Source organism: Gobio gobio, assembly GCF_949357685.1.
Source record: "Gobio gobio genome assembly, chromosome: 8".
Lineage (NCBI taxonomy): Eukaryota > Metazoa > Chordata > Actinopteri > Cypriniformes > Gobionidae > Gobio > Gobio gobio.
The window spans coordinates 10,132,071-10,149,618 of NC_137114.1; the positions used below are offsets into that span (position 1 = coordinate 10,132,071).

At 40.6% G+C, this 17,548-nt stretch overlaps 1 pseudogene across 1 annotated transcript; it reads left to right on the forward strand.

Annotated features, from left to right (window-relative positions):
* Positions 1-9: 9 nt before the first annotated feature.
* Positions 10-15,856, forward strand: LOC307130275 (putative nuclease HARBI1; annotated as a pseudogene). The gene is made up of 6 exons: positions 10-90; positions 1,757-2,038; positions 2,975-3,181; positions 5,844-5,877; positions 11,900-12,861; positions 15,838-15,856. The product of its transcript is annotated as a putative nuclease HARBI1 (transcript).
* Positions 15,857-17,548: the final 1,692 nt, after the last annotated feature.

The following is a 17,548-nucleotide window of genomic DNA, read 5'->3' on the forward strand; positions in this document are numbered from 1 at the left end:
AACGGAACCATGGACTCAAGAAGCTGTAACTTCACTGCTGCTGAAACCAATGCACTACTAGAGGGTGTTCGGTGCCATTATGGAACAATAGTGGGAAGTTTTAATTCTGCTAAGGATACCAACAAAAAGAAAAATGATGTTTAGATTTTAATCACTGAAAATGTGAATGCCATAGGGTCTGGCCAGAGGAGGACCACAGACCAAATCAAATTGCGGTGGAAGAATCTTAAAGGGGTGGTAAACCACGATTTCACTATTCTAACTTTAGCTAGCGTGTAATGTTGCTGCTTGAGCATAAACAACATCTGCAAAGTTACAACGTTCAAAGTTTAAAGCAAAGGGAGATATTTGCTTTTAAAGAAATCAGTTTCTAAGAACTACAGCAAACGGCCTGTAGGCGACTACACACATTCCTCCAGGGTTGGTGACATCAACAGGCTCAATATTTACATAAACCCCTCCTCCGAGAATATTAAATAAGGGGGGGGGGTGAGGCCATTTTGTATCGCGGCGCTGTTGTGGTATAGTTAGGCTGGAGTGTTGTTGCCGCGATGCAGAGGAAACGCTGTTATTTTCATCCGGATTGCAGGTCTGGGGTACTTGCTCTGTTCAGCCTTCCTTGGGACGGGGGTGCGTTGCAGAGCGTTTAACATACAGCATGTTATATGCACGTGTGTTTGAGACGGGGAACAGGCGCGCGCGGGGCTCCCTGCAGCACATCTCACGGAGGAAAACATCCACCGTCTTCGCGATTTCAATGCCGGATTTGCACAACGTCAGCTGCTTGAAAAAAACACTGCCGGTGCGTGGATGCACGACGCGCGCGCTGCACATTTCACGGAGGACAACTTCCACAAACTTCGCGAGTTTAATACAGGATATGCACAACGGCTTGTCCTGAAAGCTGGATTTACAAACAGAAGCTGTTTACGGGCCACAACCTGTAAGTCTGATTTATATTTCATCGATGTGTTTTCCTGTAATAGGTTGTAGCAAGGAAGTAAACAGATGACAGCGCTGTTCTGCAAACCAGTCTGTTAAATGCTCATTCATACTTAACGTTATCCGACGAACACCTAACGTTACAAACACTAACGTTAAAATCTCAACAGCGAACCTGGCATTAGTGTAAATGATTCTTTGATTAGAGCTTTTATGTATTGTTTATCTACAGGCATGCTAAAAATGGTTCTGTGTGTGATTTGGCTAACTTACTAGTTAAAGCCAGTGCTTAGTGTTCGTTTTGGGTTAGTTCTTGCGACAGATATTTGGCTATAATCGTTCTAAAAATACAAAAGTTAAAGTGCCATTCAGTAGCGATCACTATAGAGCCGCAGTCTTTACTCTTGAGGACTGAAAAGGTTCTGCTCGATCATCTTCACTCAAATGTTCTGGGTCTGATTCGGGCTCAAATGGTTTTATTGACGCCATTGTTTCTAATACTGACCAAAGCACAGCCTCCGGTAAAGGTAAGGGGCGTGACGTTTCCGACAAACGTGCACTGCGGTAAGCGAATCACAACACACTGGGCCAGCTAACCAATCTGAGCCCATTGCGTATTTTTGAGGGACTGGCTTCATACAACCCGGAAAGCATCAGACCGTTTTTACAAGGAGGGACAGAGCAGTGTAGAATAAAGGTCAAATATATGAAAAATAAGGCAATTTTTTTTAAAACGAAGCATGAACACATGTTACAGTGCACCCCACAAACACAGTCAAGCCTTCAAAAGAATGTGTTTTACCACCCCTTTAAGGCCAGGGCAACAAAGGACCATGCTGAAGCCAAAAACCCACAAACAGGCAACAAGCCATTTAAGAGGGGAGATTACACAGATGTGGTCCTCGACATCATTGGAGGTGAGAAGTCGCAAGCTCTCCATGGTATTCAAGGTGTTGTAGGGGATGGCGAGCCTTGGATTGAGGAGGAGGAGGAGAATCTGCCAGTTCCTCCTGAGGCTGATCCAGAGAGCGTATTTATATTGAATCTCAGCTCTGTTCCTGAGGAAGAAGCTGGATCCTCATTGGTTGAGCCAGTGGTAGTTGCCACAGGATCATAGGGTGCGTTCCATTCGACCATAAGTGGACTGCGAAGTGGACTTCAGAGGGTATTCTGCCATCTTAAGTGAGATTCCAATCCAAAGGGAGCGAACATGTTCAGTCCGAAGGGTACTGCGAACGGCGCAGGGAAGAAGGGAACATCGATACATCACTTCACAGGAAGTAGAGAGGGAAAATCACCCAAATGTCTTTGCGCGCCGCGTGCATCACCTGACTGAACTAATGATGGTGCAGAGCTGTTGGTTGGAAGAGTTTTTAAACAGCTCTGCGATTAAGAAGTTTACACATGCATTTGAATATTCATAGTTATTATACAAACTAGAGTATTTATGAATGGTTATGGCAATAACTGTTACATTTGTATATTATATTTGATGAATATGTAAACAAATTAAAAGTGTTGAGAAGCACCTGAGGGCTGTCATGTTTTATATTTTACTTTATTTACCACAGGAATGTTTACTGTGCAGCTGCACTTGGGAAAGAAAGCGCACAAGATGAGACGCTACAAAGACCATTAAGAATAGCCTACAAACATAGTTAACCAAATCAAAGTATTTTCATATTGAATGACAGGTGCAGCTTCAAATCTGTTCATAGTCAATACAGGTTATATAAGTAAACTAATAAAACTAATGGACAATGTTTTGATTATATGTTTTAGATAGCCTATACTGTGTGTTTTTTAACTGTATATGCTTATTATATGGTTTTCAATTTGAAAGTAAAGTAAATTACAATATTATGTTATATCGTAATCTGCACCCGTCGTTGCCTTTCTTTGATGGCGTTGCAGGGCGTTCCAAATGAGCAATTATTGTCAGCGAAGTCCACTTCAGCTGATTTACCGTGCTCAGGGAGTAGGGAGCAGTGAACAGTGCGTGGGGACCCTGTAGAATGGAATGCACCCTTAGAGGAAAGGCTTGAAGTGCCCTTCATCAAACAAAGATGATGATTACAAGGCACTTCTGCAAAAAGAGACTGAAAGGGCAGAAGCACAGCTTCGTCTGGCAGAGGAACAACTGACTCTGACCAAACTGCAGCAAACCAAGGCCAGACTTGAGATCCGCCTCCTAAAGGCTACGCTCAGACAAGCTGGTCTCTCCACATCAGATGAGGAAGTCTGAAATTATTGTGGAGTATTTGACATTGTCTTTTTTTTATATTCAATACATCTATCCCAGCCAGCACAGTCATGTGGGGCCCATATGGGCGTCACCTGGGCTGTCTAACTGGGGCCCAGCCAGTTTTGTCCTCAGTTTCCATGTAGGCCCCACATGGGCTAGCCCAGATGAACTGAACACTGCTCAGTGTGCACACTACAGGCTGTTAAATGTAACTGAATCAGTGTTGGAGTTAATGAGATAATTAAGTGATTAATGAGTAATGAGTGAATATTACTGAAGACTCCTGATGATAACAAGCAGAATCACTGAAGGACAGAGAAACACAACAGACTTCAGACACAACTTCACAAAAGCATTATCAGCTTCCCTTTTTACCTATTAGATTGACTTTCTGTTATCTTAGTTTTTATTGATAATTCCCACTGAGCAAAGGTGTACGTTGAAAAGACGTTCACTGAGGAGCCAGAATGAAAGTTTTTATGACGACTGTTTTTGACGTGTTCTGCACGTCCGATATAGACGTTCATGGAACCTCAAGGTTATAAACTAGTTTGAATGTGCTCATTGTGGACATATTTCCCATTTGTAATTGCAAAGCAACTCACAGACAGTGTGTGTTGGTCCAGAAATCATGAAAATAAAAGAAACTTAGCTCACACCTTTGGACACTTTAGACAATTTAGCATCTGTAATTCACACATCTTTGGATCGTGAGAGAATCGTGGGATTCAATCCAGGATCTTCTTGCTGTGAGGAGACAGTGTTTCCCACTGAGACACTGGTGCTGCCCTTAATCACAGACATAAGACACACTTTGACTATTTCTGTCAGACGTCTACAGAAGCTCTTACTGAGAATTAACAGAGGTTTAGATGTTGATATTTATGGTGAATTTGAAGTCACCATTGTGGTGGGAAGCGTTTGCTTTAGTTGGGCTCTTGGTCCCTGTACTTGAGTTAGCTTTTCTTTGGATGTTATAACTGTGTGTGAAACACAATACTTATGGCTGAGAAAGCAAAGATAAAGTGACTTCAGGTGTTGTCAGCGCCTTGTTGATGACTGAATCATCAGAAGTCTAGAATCTGATGTTGTGCTTTTGAGTTTTAGGTTCTTGTTCGGCAAATAATAATTTGTTTATATACTATAACCTTGTGAATCTGCTGTATCGACACCAATAGCAAAAAAACAATTCACTCATCCTGAAAGATGATAAAACAGCAGGAGCACATTGTTTTGAGAAAATATTTCACAAGACATCAAGATTTTGCATATGATTCACAACAACGGTGACAATCAAGCATGAGTTTTGTACTTTGAAGCTACCCATCATGCATTGCAGCATTAAGTTTTTTTGTTATGATTGTCACCGTTGTTGTGAATCATAAGCAAAATCTTGATGTCTGCGTGTGACTATGTGAAATATCTTCTCAAAACAATGTGCACATGCTGTTTTATCATCTTTCAGGATAAGTGATTATTTTATTGCTAATAGTCCCGATACAGTGGATTCACAAGGTTATAGTATATAAACACATTATTTGCCAAACAAGAACACAAAACTCAAAAGCATAACATCAGATTCTAGACTTCTGATGATTTAGTCATCAACAAGGAGCTGACAACACCTGACGTCACTTTATCTTTGCTTTCTCAGCCACAACTATTGTGTTTCTCACACACACAGTTACAGCAGCCAAAGAAAAGCTAACACAAATACGGGGACCAAGAGCCCAACTAAAGCAAACGCTTCCCACCACAATGGTGACTTCAAATGAAACATAAACATCAACATCTAAACCTCTGTTAATTCTCAGTAAGAGCTTCTGTAGACGTCTGACAGAAATAGTCAAAGTGTGTCTTATGTCTGTGATTAAGGGCAGCACCAGTGTCTCAGTGGGAAACACTGTCTCATCACAGCAAGAAGATCTGGATTGAATCCCACGATTCTCTCACGATCCAAAGATGTGTGAATTACAGATGATACATTTTCTAAAGTGTCTAAAAGGTGTGAGCTAAGTTTCTTTTATTTTCATGATTTCTGGACAAACACACACTCTCTGTGAGTTGCTTTGCAATTACAAATGGAAAATATGTCCACAATTTGAACTAGTTTTTAACCTTGAGGTTCCATGAATGTCTATATCGGACGTGCAGAACACGTCAAAAACAGACGTCATAAAAACTTTCATTCTGGCTCCTCAGTGGACGTCTTTTCAACGTACACCTTTGCTCAGTGGGAATTATCAATAAAAACTAAGATAACAGAAAGTCAATCTAATAGGTAAAAAGGGAAGCTGATAATGCTTTTGTGAAGTTGTGTCTGAAGTCTTTTGTGTTTCTCTGTCCTTCAGTGATTCTGCTTGTTATCATCAGGAGTCTTCAGTAATATTCAGTCTTTACTCTATTAATCACTTAATTATCTCATTAACTCCAACACTGATTCAGTTACATTTAACAGCCTGTAGTGTGCACACTGAGCAGTGTTCAGTTCATCTGGGCAAATCCATGTGGGGCCTACATGGAAACTGAGGACAAAACTAGCTGGGCCCCAGTTAGACAGCCCAGGTGACGCCCATATGGGCCCCACATGACTGTGCTGGCTGGGATACTTGATACTTGTTATAAATATCCTCAATGTACAGTGTTTGTGTTGTAGGTCTCAGATGAGCGGACTGCTGGAAGAGGATGGGGTGGGTTTTTTCTTGTTTTTGGTTTTTTTTAAATGTGTGTGTTTTCATTTCAAATAAAAATAAACTTTTATTGACCCCACACTGGCTATTCTACTTGTTGCTCTTTACATATCTATAGTTCTTCATTGTGATTTCCTATCCTGTTTGAGCACTGGTTATCCAGATTTGGTGATCCTGAAAAGTTCCTATCCGGATCAGATTGATCCAATCCGATGTTGCTTTAAAAAACTGACTCCAAAAGTAAGTTGGATTACGTGATCAAGGATCGCAAAAAAAGGATTACTAAATCCGGATACATTTTATCCGGATTAAACCTTTTGAAAAACCGGGCCCAGATCATTAGACTCTGAATGAGATCAGTGATTCAGTCACTATGTTACGATAATATCATCGGCAAAAAACAATCAACACCAGCTGATCACATTTTCTCTTGGCTTTTCTTACCATAACAAATGTACTTTGTAAACACAGTTAAAGCAGCCAGAGCAAAACATTTTTTTTGTCAAGGGTCAAGATTTCAACAAAAGCAAACACTGAACACCATCATGGTGAATTCAAACGAAACTATTATTTTCAATATAAATAAAGTTAGTCTGGGTATTAATGTGTGAATCTGGTAATGCTGTTTGTGGAGTTGTTTAGTCCTCCTCTGCTGAGATCTTCAGAGATTTAGGGGTGGTTTCCCAGACCAAGATTAAACCTAGTCCTAGACTAAAATGGCCATTTAAATCAGATTAACAGAAATGTGCTTTCATTGTCATGGTTTTAAAAAGTCTAAGACTTGGTCTAGTCCAGAATTCAATAGGCTAATTTCCTGGAGGAAGACTAGAGCAACTTCAGGACTAAATTGAGGCTTAAATTAAACCTACCAGGAGGCAGGTTTAACTTCATTTGGAGGACACATGGATTACTTGGACTATGTCAACACTGTAAAAAAAAATTGGGGGGAAAAATTGTGCAAATTGATCATTACATATTGGCCCAATAAATGACTTCCAAATAATTATCGCCATGCAAAAAGATGCATTGTACTAATCATAGCTTAAGGTCTTCACTCAAAATTAAAATTGTATATTCACCGAACATATTTGATTGTGCTCAGTCAATCTATGAAGTCAAAGTGAAAAATCCATGTTGGCTGAACAAGTCCTACGTCCGAAAAACGGTATATGCATGCGCAAAATGCACTTGAAGAAAACCGTTCGTGAGGAGATTTCAAATGCGGAGCGCGGGAGCGCGAGCGGAGCCGAACCAGCAGGTGCTGAAGACCGAAACAGACATTCCCAAGAGAATAGAGATATTCATCTCACAAAGACGTTGGTGAGTATTTAGCACTGAAATTATTCTCCAGAGTTTTGCTTTATGACCGGGTATGAAGTTTAAAAGACATTTTGTAGAATCACGAGTTCATGCATTCATTGGTTTCATGAGTGTGTTCTCGTTTACCACATAATTATCTAATGGTAGCCTGTAGCCAATAGTTTTATTTTCCTCATGTCTTATATGTCTAAAACAATAGGTAATAAGCAAATTAAGTCATTTGTGTGATATGTGCGGCATGCGACTGTTGAACACGGTGCGTTTGGCGTCGGCCTCTTTCAGGGCTTAAGTTATTGCCTTTTAATATCAAACACATCAAGTTCGTGGTTTTCTTATGTCCATTCATTCGTCTCATCCTCATTATATAATGAAGAAACTTCTGTTCTGTCTCTTGCCAGATGTGATGCAGGGGAGCTTTGTCATTAATGTTAGTTTTTATTTTTATTTGCAGGTTTTTAGCCTGCAGTGCTGCGTTTTCTTCACCACATTAGATTAGATTAGATTCAACTTTATTGTCATTACACAAGTACAAGTACAAGGCAACGAAATGCAGTTTAGGTCTAACCAGAAGTGCAATAGCAGCAAGTGCAGGATATACAACGTTTGCATAAGTGCAGGACATGGATATGTACTGAATATATATAAATATATCTATAAATAGAGAGATGGTTATTACTATAAACAGAATTTGCAGGTGAATATGTACAGTGAATAATATACAGATGGTTATTACTATAAACAGAATTTACAGGTGGATATGTACTATGAATATAATATAATATACAGATGGCTATTACTATAAACAGAATTTTACAGATAGAGGTATACAATGATATGTTAGGCTAAAATGAGGAATATGGCAGTGGATTAAGGTAGTGCAATAAATTATGGACAGAAGCTATCCGAAAAAAAGTGTAAAAGTGCAGTGGAAAGTGATTGCATATTACAGTTAGAAGTACGGTGCAAAATACAAATGTAAACAGTTGGTACTGTAAATAACAGTCGGCAGTGCAAATGAGCATAATCCAGTTACGGTGTGGTAGTGCAAAATGCATAAGTAAACAGTTGTTACTGTAATAAACAGTCGGTAGTGCAAATAACAAAGTGAAGGCGGATGTGAGGTAGGAGAGTTATCAGTATATGAGGGGAGTGGATCAACGGGGGTTTGAGTTCAGTAAAGAGACAGCTCTGGGGAAAAAAACTGTTCTTTAGTCTGCTGGTCCTGGTCTGGTGAATCCTGAAACGCCTGCCGGAGGGCAGGAGAGAAAACAGTCTGTGTGCTGGGTGAGAGGAGTCCTTGAGGATGCTGCAAGCTCGATGCAGGCAGCGTTTCCTCTGGATGTGCTCGATGGCAGGTAGTGGAGTCCCTGTGATGCGCTGGGCAGTTTTCACCACCCGCTGCAGTGCCTTGCGCTCCGCAACAGAGCAGCTCCCATACCACACTGCCACACAGTTGGTCAGGATGCTTTCTATTGGGCAGCGATAGAAGTTCACCAGGATAGCCGAGGAGAGCTGATTCTTCCTCAGTGTCCTCAGGAAGAAGAGGCGCTGGTGAGCCTTCTTGACCAGGCTGGAGGTGTTGGTCGTCCACGACATGTCCGCCGAGATGTGGATCCCCAGGAACTTGAAACTGGAGACACGTTCAACAGCCATTCCATTGATGTGGATGGTGTCGTGTGTGCCTCTTGACTCCTTCCTGAAGTCCACGATGAGCTCCTTCGTTTTGGTGGTGTTGAGGAGCAGGTTATTTTCGGTGCACCATGTAGCCAGGTGCTGGATCTCCTCCCTATAGGCAGTCTCATCGTTGTTGCTGATGAGACCAATCACCGTTGTGTCGTCCGCAAACTTGACGATAGAATTAGATCCATACACAGGCTTGCAGTCGGCGGTGAAGAGGGAGTAGAGAAACGGGCTTAGCACACAGCCCTGTGGTACACCAGTGTTAAGAGTGATGGATGTGGAGCAGGTGAATCCTGAACGAACATTCTGGGGTCTGTCAGTTAGCAAGTCCAAAATCCAGTTGCACATTGAGGTATTGATGCCCAGGTCTCCAAGTTTGGCTATTAACTTGGTTGGGATGACAGTGTTGAATGCTGAGTTGAAGTCAACAAACAGCATATGTGCGTAAGTGTTTTTATTGTCCAGGTGAGTGAGCACAGAGTGCAGTGCCATGGAAACGGCATCCTCTGTGCTCCTATTGCTGCGGTAGGCGAACTGGTGTGAGTCCAATGTGGATGGTAGAGAGTCTTTTAGGTGTTCCAGGACCAGCCGCTCAAAGCACTTCATGACGATGGGTGTGAGTGCTACAGGGCGGTAGTCATTAGGGCACCTCGGGTTAGAGTGTTTTGGCACTGGCACAATGGAAGTGCGTTTAAAGCATGAAGGTACAGCTGCTTGGGCAAGAGACAGGTTGAAAATGTCTGTAAAAACCTCAGCAAGCTGCTCCGCACATGCCCTGAGAACACAACCAGGGATGTTGTCTGGTCCAGCAGCCTTGTGCACGCTGATCCGGCTCAGTGACTTGCAGACATCTGTGGTGGAGAGTGTGATTGGTGGGTCAGCTGAGGGTTTGAGCTTGGTGGCAGTTTCTCTGTTGTCTCTTTCAAAGCGAGCATAAAAGTGATTTAGCTCGTTCAGGAAGTTGACATCAGTGGCTGCGGGGGTGGAGTGGGGGGGTTTGTAGTCACTGATGGCCTGAATGCCCTGCCACATGCGTCGAGGGTCAGAGTTGGAAAAGTGACCCTCTATCTTTAGCTTGTAGCAGTGCTTGGCCTTTTTGATCCCCCTCTTCAGGTTTGCTCTGGATGTACTGTAGGCTTTTGCATCTCCTGATCTGAAGGCAGTATTGCGTGACTTCAGCCGGAGTCGCACTTCCCTGTTCATCCATGGCTTCTGATTTGGGTATGTGGTGATCTGTTTCTGGGTTGTAACACTGTCAATGGTGGTATTGATATGATCCAATACAGAGGAGGTGTAGAAGTCAATGTCCGTGTGAGCGCCACTGGTGGCTTGAGAAGCAAACACACTCCAGTCTGTGTGTAGAAACCTTTCCTGGAGTGTGGAATCAACCCCCGCAGGCCACACCTTGATGGTCTTCACTGATGGCTTCACACGGTTGATGAGGGGTGCATATTTGGGGATGAGGAACAAAGAAAGGTGATCTGACTGTCCCAGGTGGGGGAGGGGTGTCGCAACGTAAGCGCCAGCCATGTTTGTGTAAACATGGTCTAAGGTTTTGTTTCCTCTGGTGTGGCAGGAAACATGCTGGTGAAACTTGGGTAGCACTGACTTTAAGTTTGAATGATTAAAGTCACCTGCAACAATAAAAGCAGCTTCCGGGTGATCATGTTGTTTACTGATGGCTGCATGAAGTTCTTTCATAGCAAGCTTGGCATCAGCATCCGGGGGAATATAGGCTGCAGTTATAATGGTGGAAGTGAACTCCCGCGGTAGATAAAACGGTCTACATTTAACTATGAGAAACTCGAGGTTAGCTGAACAATGACTCCCAACAATAGCAGAGTTTGTGCACCAGGCTTTGTTAATGTAAATGCACAATCCACCACCTCTGGTCTTACCGGAGCCATCTAATATTCTATCCGCCCGGAGTGGGTGGCATCCCGCTAGCTCAATAGCGGTGTGTGGTATTCCGTAACCAGGTTTCCGTGAAGATTAGGACGTTACAGTGCAAAAGTTTCATGCTGTGTGTGATGCTGAGTCGAATCTCCTCCATTTTGTTCACTAGCGACCGTACATTGGCAAGGAAAATACTGGGTAAAGAGAGCCGATGTGGGGTTAGCCTTAGCTTTAGCCTTAGCTTAGCTCTCAGTCCTCCGCGTTTCCACCGCCTTTGTTTACGATCTCGGCGCCGCCTGCGAGCACTTCCGCCCGGCCGGGTAGAGTGCATAGCCTCGGGTGTCCTAGCGATCTCAGGAAGGAGTCGAAGATTGTCCATGAAACTGTCGGAAATTCGCAAACCAATATCCAAAATCTCACCACGGGTGTACGATGTTAAGGCACAACTATTCTGAACAAACAGACCCGAGATGAGCAGGAAAAATACAGCAAAATTGCAGAATCTGGAGAGACCCAAAGCCTCGCGAACTACTCGCGCCGCCATCTTGGGTGTGAATCCTGTCACATTAAGACATCCTGTTATGCAGAAGACTTCTTGAATGTATTCAGAGTATTTTCACCCAAATATCCTGTGTTGGAATTTACTTTTTAATAAAGTAATGTGATAAAATGTCAACCCTGTTGTCTGTTTCTGTATTTTGCTTAATATATTTATGTTTTTAGTCATTTTTGTCTTTTGGGACAGTGAGAAATAAACAATTGTTACTACAATTTAAAATATTTAATTGGACCAGCCACACAGTTTCACTGTAAAACATTTCTCCAATTCAAAATTTTCTAGTGACTGATCACATCTAAATTTTTTAGTTGGCCAAATTGAAAAATTTAGATGTGATCGGTCAATAGAAAATTTTAAATTGGAGAGGCCTGACATTTTTTACAGTGTTGGTAAATTAAAATTTTCCATTGGCTCAACATATTATTTCTAATTGAGCCCATGTTAACAGACTGTTGCCACAATGGATAAAATTCAATTCACAGAAATTAAATTTGGCCAATTGAAAATTTTAGATGTGACCAGTCACTAGAAAATTTTGAGTTGGGAAGATTATACATTTTTTTACAGTGAATGATGATCAGCGCTTTCCACCAGCCAGGCAAGTTCTTGCAGACAGAAGTGACCCATTGCAACGTTTTGATGAAAAGTTTTCGAGATCTTTTCCGCATGCATAAAGTAAATGCAGTGGAGATAATTTCACTCTTAGAACCCAGGCTTTCATCTGTGACCCAAAGAGGACAGCTTATTCCAGTTTGTCTCCAGGTGCTCATAACTTTAAGGTTCTTGGCATGTGGCACCTTTCATAGAGAAACTGGGGATTTATGTGGTGTCAGTGAACCAACAGGATGTAAAGTCATTCACAGAGTGTGCAGGGCCATTTGTGAATTAAAAGGACATTACATAAACTTCCCTGATGCTAGAACCCAGGCTAACTACAAGGTACTATTCTATGAATATGGAAATTTCCCAGGAGTCATAGGTTGCATAGATGGAACCCATATTCCCATAAAGCGTCCCTCTATTCCAGATGCTGAGGAATACAGGAACCGAAAGAACTGGCTTTCCATAAATGTCCAAGGTGTATGCACTCCCAAGTTAGAGTTTTCAAACATTGTTGCCCGGTGGAAAGGTGCAACTCATGATTTCCGAATTTTCCTCAACTCATCTCTGTACACTTCATTTGAAAGAAGAGATCATAATGGAATTTTGCTTGGTGACAGTGGGTATGCTCAGAAGGATTTCTTGTTTACGCCATACTTGCACCCAACAACAGCTGAACAACTGCGCTACAACCAGGCTCATATGCGCACAAGGGGTTTAGTCGAGCACATGTTTGAGAGTTTTCCTAAGGCACTGAAAACGACTCTTCCAAACACCAGATTCAAACCAAGTAGATGCTGCACTGTCATCATTGTAACAGCTGTTCTTCACAACTACCTAAAAAAGCAGGGATGCCCAGATCCCCCAATAGAAGAGGATGACAATCCAGTTATTTTTAATTGCCTCAAACTTGACTTCAACATTAAAATGTATGTTTACTCAATTAGTTTTAAAGTTAGTTGAATTAATATTTTTTAGTTGGCTTAAACTTGACTTCAACGTTAAAATGTACATTTATTCAAATTGTTTCATAATTAATTCAACTAAAACGTTTTAATTAGGGGTTTCGTCATTTTTAAATTGTTCTAATCATTACTAGAAATTGCTGTGGAACTAGTTACAAAATGTAGAATCATAACAATAAAACAGAATTAATAACATACTACCCATATAAACCTCCCACATAATATCAATGAGTTAAGCCAATATATGATGATTATATTCTTATCATCAATCAGCTTACAGCATCTGATTATATTTTCTCTTGCTGTTCTCGCCATAACAAACAGACACAGCTGTCAAGAGAAAAACTAATGTTAAAAAGTCAAGAGCCGGACTAAAGCACACACTGATCGCCACAATGGTAACATCAAATCAAACTATTACTTTCAAATAATCAACATCTAAGCCTCTTCTTAATTCTTAATACGAACTTCTGTAGATGTCTGACAGAAATAAAGTCAGTCTGGTTAGTAATAAGTGAAGCTAATGTTGTTTGTGGAGTTGTTTAATCAGATCTTGAGAGATGTAATGTATTTTATGTTCAGTTGATTTCATCCAAGGCTGTGGCTGGAAGTAGTTCTTGTGTTTCTCTTTCCTTCAGTGATTATGCTTGTTAACAGCAGGTGTTCTTCACTAATACAAAATCGTTATTCAATCACTTAATTATCTCATTACCTCCAACACTGATTAAGTGTTACATTGAACAGCCTGTAGTGTGCACACTAAGCAGTGTTCATTTCATCTGGGCAAATCCATGTGGGGCCTACATGGAAACTGGGTGCAAAACTGGCTGGGTCCCATTTAGATAGCCCAGGTCAAACCCATTTGGGCCCCACATGGCTCTGTTGGCTGGGATGGTGGGGGTCGGGTGGAGTCGGAATCCCCTGGGGGAGAAAATCTGTGTTCTAAATGTTTATTAATAATGTACTGTTGTCAGGTCAATTAAAAAGTACAGTACTGGACAAAGTTATCATTCATGCTAATACTGTCAAATACACGCAAGGTTTACATAAACACAGTTGGTTATGTCTAAAGTGAAAAGTAAATAATACAAGTCTTAACGCCATGGGATCCCTTTAAGAAGAATTAGTAGCACACAACATGCTGAGATTAAGACTAAAATACATTATAGTATTACAGTTTTTTAACACTAACATAAGTTGTATTACTTAAACGTGGTTAAAGACCACGTTAACGTAACGTAAAGCCTTTTTTTACAGGAACTTTCCCCCCCCAGACCTGCTACTGTCTGCGTTTCCACTGCGGTCTAAAGTACCGGGAAGATTAGGAAAATTAGTCCGGTGATGTAGGACTGCGCGCGGCTGCTGGTGGAAACGCGCCTCAAATAACGTTCGCTCTCATTGACATGGGAAATATCGTTAACGTTACCTCATAAAACGCTGATAAATACTAAAACATTGAATATGTTCAACTTTGTACGTTTTTACATAAAATAATTAACGTTAACGTTAGTTTTATATGAGCATTTATTCGGTGACGAGTGAACTTGACATAGACATCACTTAAATATCCCCATTTCCCTTGGATATATAACTTACAAAACACTTCTAACGTTAAATATCCACACAAATATCATTAAATATAGTTTACGCTTTTATCAACACATTATGCTGCTGATATGCTGTCTCCTGGTGAAAGAAACCTGCGAACTGCGCGAAGTCCTTTGATCTGTAACAATCCTTCCGCGAAGTCAAACGAGCAATACAGATCCTTCCGCGAAGTCAAACGAGCAATACAGAAAATTCAGAAAAGTCAAATGAGCTCTTGTACGTATTTATTCATTAAAATTAGGCAGATTAAATAAAAAAATTAACTACATATGTTAATGAACTATATATTTATATTAAATATGTATATAGAAGTGTAAAGTGTTATCCATCTTCTCATCATAATGCAGATAAGCCTACCATCATAAACTAAACATCAAAAATACATCTAATTTCACAAATGTTGTTTTAATATATAATATAAAATATTTCTAACAGCCCATTTCAACAGCACAAACTAAAATATATTTTCCATAGTAAAATATTGTGTGTAAAATATTGTGTTGGCCTTAATAGCCTACTTTTATAAAATATTGACTGGATTTGCGTTTTTTAGTCCAGTCAACATTTGCAATTCTAAATGTTAACTGGATTTGAAAATATCAATTAATTGAATGTTTTTCAAATATATTTCTGCAGACTTAATATAATATGTCTTCTTAACTAAGCACAAGAAAGAAAATTAGTTCAACATATATTTTTTTGCTCTTCCAACATTTTATTAATTGGCGTTTTTAGAGTGTATGTAACTAAATAGGACCCCGATTTCGTGCATCCACTGTAGTGGACATCAGAGCAACTTAAAAGCACTTAAAGCATGTAAATCAGGCATTTTGGAAGACAATGAGTGAACAGGAAAATAAATTACGTATCAATATTCCCATGAAATATTAGATATTCTAATGAAAATGTTGCCAATGTAACAGATGTTATATCAATTTATTAATTTCACAAAATCTCTCCCTTTATCAATTTACACAATTATTTTGTATTCTATTAATATTATTTTCTGTTATTTGAGCTGTTTTCTATGTTTATATATGCATTTCTAAAGTGTTTGTTGTAATTGTTGAATATGGTACCTGTCCCCTTTAAGAAAAGAGTTCCGGTTGCTTTCCTTCAGTTCGCGGTAAGCGTGGCTGGGGAAAGGTGAGGTTTGTTTGAGCTCTCTCTAAGAAGCTAACAATGAGTTTGTTTCTTGCCATTAAATATCAATTTTTTTGTGCTAGAAATGAAGTTTAATCTTATTGAAGGCTAATGGAACATGATATGTATTCGTTTTAAAAATGTGTTTTACCAAGATCTGTGGCTAAAATTATCCGTTTTGACTGACAGGCCAATGGTGAAACGGTGAAGGCCTATTCACCCAGGTATGTTTTACATCCATGTTCCTGTTAATATTGTTTTGAATTTAAGAAAAATGTTAAATATTGTTGATCTGGTCATATGCAATCTGAAAATTGTAATATGAAGTTCAGTTTGTGGTAAGCGCGGCTGGGGAAATGCCAATGGTGAAACGGTGAAGGCCTCTTTTTCACAACGTGTCTTTTTTTATTCACCCAGAATAAAAAATGGTCTGAGGAATTTCTGTTGTCCGGTCTGCCTTAAAGGTAGGGTAGGTAGGATTTGGTTAAAAAACTTTTTTTCCAAATTTGTTTAAACTTTCTTTATATATCAATACATAATTAAAATGTAAGTACTCTGAAAAAGAAAGTATAAAAATTGAGTGTCTGTAGACCTCTCACGACTGTTTTAAAGACAGTTCATTATTTCCATTCACTCCACCTTCTCCCTTCTGGGCTCTTTCCAAAGCCACGCCCCCAAAACACATGAACGCGCTACGCTGACCGTCAGCTGGAAGACGCATTACTGTGCGTTCACACCGCCGCCGGCGAGAGCGTCAAAGTGGCTGGAAGTCATTCATTCTCAATGGGAGCCCGGCGGCGAGCTCCGGCGAGAGCGGCGCGGCGCGTCTTGGACGATTTGGGCGTCAAGGAGAGTTGAAGTCAGGTCAACTTTATGGTAATGAGCTATGACGCGGTTCGGCGGCAGCCGGCGGCAACCAATGGGAATGTAGTAGTGCTCCGCTTGAGATGATTCTAGAGAACGCAGCGCTGTAAACTTCGGTTCCTACCACATTAGTTCCCAAGCAAAATAGAGGAGGTTGATCACTGCTGGTGCTGCGGGTTTGATAAGAAGACGTGCAACATTATTTATCCACCACACAAATGGCTTTTAATTGGTTTATTTCGTTAGCAAACATGTAACTATAATTGTTAAGTTCTTTCCATCGATCTGCTTTTTTTAAACTTTCACATTTAAATGATTTCATGAGGTTATATTATACGGTTCTACCCTACTTGTGGTCAGTCAGCACAAATGCCGGTCAACATGAATGTTTGCTTTGCAGCCCCTTTAAATGCCGTTTCAAAAAAGACCAAGCATTCGATCTACGTCAGAGCGGCAGCGCGTCCACGAATCTTCTACAGCGTCGATGGCATGGCGGCCAGAGCGAAGTTTGACGCTCTCGCCGGCGGCGGTCTGAACGCACAGTAATTTACCTGAGGCGAGCAGAGAACAAGGAGCGGAGTGCATATAGTGACATCATGTCAGAATCACATGTAATAAAAAAAATCTAACTTTATCATTATGAATATAAACAAATAAGATGTCTTTTAGTACTCACTCTCAAGCTAGAATAATGATACTAGTAAAGTTCAAAATACACACACAACACAGTGTCTACGACACACACAGATACAAGATAAAAACATAGGTAGAGTATATAAAAACAAACCAAGGGCCGAAATAAACGTAACGTTACAGGTAAAGTTTCCGGTGAACATGGTAAAAGAGTTTAGACAGAGGGTAGTATCTAAAGCTAACTTAGTTCTAAAAAAAGTTCCTGGATGCGGTGTAGGCTACTAGCTTTTTACACATGCATTTTGTTATCTAAAGTTACATTTTGCGAAATTCTACACAACAGCGATCAACTTGAGCTAAGCATATTGAGTATTTATCATCTCAACTAATGGCTCGCTAGGTG